This window comes from Musca autumnalis, unplaced genomic scaffold (genome assembly GCF_047663935.1).
Source record: "Musca autumnalis isolate F117 unplaced genomic scaffold, ASM4766393v1 scaffold_97, whole genome shotgun sequence".
NCBI classification, from domain to species: domain Eukaryota; kingdom Metazoa; phylum Arthropoda; class Insecta; order Diptera; family Muscidae; genus Musca; species Musca autumnalis.
In genome coordinates, this window is record NW_027412458.1 from 200315 (window position 1) to 202348 (window position 2034).

Genomic DNA, 2034 nt, shown 5'->3' on the forward strand with positions numbered 1-2034 from the left:
TCGCAATAGTCGGTAATACATCCCATTTTTCCACTTTTTTGGAAATCACGCTACAGGTCGCAATTTTAATTGGATCGTCACGAAATTTTCGGTGTTATTGGGGGTCCCACAGAGGAAAAAACCTTTTAAATTTTTGATAATGGTCGGATATTATTCAGGGGTCGGAATGTGACAAACAAAAATATTTGGAAAAAAGGACAACGTTTTATTTCAAAGTTAATATCTCCCTTCTGTAGGAGGTATATCGAAAGCAAAACCTGGCAAGGAAAGTAGAAAATATCACCTTTACAACGATGTGAAGTAGGTTGTCATAGGTGGTCAAACAACAGAGATATCGCAATAGTCGGTAATGCATCTCTTTTTCCATTTTTGTGCAATCACACTACGAAATTTTGATCGGATCCTCACGAAATTTTGGGGGTTGATGGGGGTCTAACACAGAAAGAAGACTATTGATGGTTGGCATACATCCCACTTTTCCATTTTTTATTTGGGTTGTACTGTCGATGCACTTAAATGCGTTTCAAAAAAATTGACCTGTGTTGATGTAGACATTCAGAGCAAAGGCGCTAAGCTATCCCAATTTTAATATTTTGAATTTTATTAGTCAAAAGCTTATGAACAGGGGTAGTGGAGTACGGTATCACATAGTCGGGCCCGACCCGACTATAGCCTTGGCTCACTTGTTTTAGTTTGACGTTGTGATACATAACGGTATGCTTGCTTTTGTAAAGGGTGATCCATTTAAAGGTTCCTTCCCTTCCGATGAATTTGACTTTACATATTCTCACAGGAAAAAATCTAAAAAATCTGGTCTTTATAATTTTTTCCTAGAAGGAACCATTTATGAGATATAGCGGTTCTAAAAAACACACGATTTTTATGCAGCTATAAGGGAAATAGGCACATATTCTGACGAACTGGCTAAAATAACGGAAGTAACCGGGTCTGTTCCCCCAAAAAATATATGCTTCCTTGAAGAGCGATATTATACCTATCTTTAAAAAAAATCCAACAAAATCGGAGCGTGTTTAGTGGAGTTATTCCATGTTAGAGTCATTTTGTGCAAAATAGCCCATTTAACCCACATGTGTAAACAGGAACGACCCCAACGAAAAGTCTGCGATTTTTTTAAGTTTTGTCCGAAACTAGGGTTTGTAGCGCTTATTACGGAAAAATATAATTTTCATGTGCGGCGGATCCTGTTTAAAGACCTTGTTAGATCCGGTTCTACTTAACCCATTACTGCAAAGTGGATATCGTTTGAAAGCTTATGGAAATACTTAACACATTGACCTTTAGATCGCGATATTTCGAAAATTGTAAGTATTTTTTAAAAACCATGAAGGCTATTCTTGTAGATAATTGTTAAATCTACAACTTTTACTTTAGCCGGGTTTTGCTAAGTCTTACAGTTTTTAAGAAAAATTAAAAAAAAAAAATGAATAACGCCTCCAAAAATCAACTTCGACCCGAATAACTTCTTTTGCACACATGGGATCGATGAGGACATTTAGGCGTTGCTTCTAACGGTAAATCATATCTATCCACCAAAATTCAGCTTTGTGAAAATATTTGCAATTTCCCCCTTATACGCATGTCTATTTTGACTGGGCTATAGTCGGTTATCACGGCGCAATAATGGTTGCCATTGACAATGAAGTCGTAACCTGCATCATTTTCAAGAAATAGGCTCCGACGAAAGATTTTCATTATATTCTACTGATGTTAGTAATTTTATTTTCCATTTATGTTTCCGTTGGCTGCGCAAAAATCATAAACATGGGAAGATGCACTTCTGTGCTCATATTAAATATATTTAAACTAAGATATTCACAAACGGGAAAAATAGTTAATGGTTTGGTCATGATCAGCTACTGAAAGCAAGCATTTGTTGCTGTTGTTAGGAAAAAACAGAAAGGCATTATCAGGAAAATGAAATAAATTTATCGATGACATAACTTGTTTACATAAAATCAATGACACGCCTACTAATACCCGGAGTCAAGAGAGACTTCTTTCATATCAATGTGT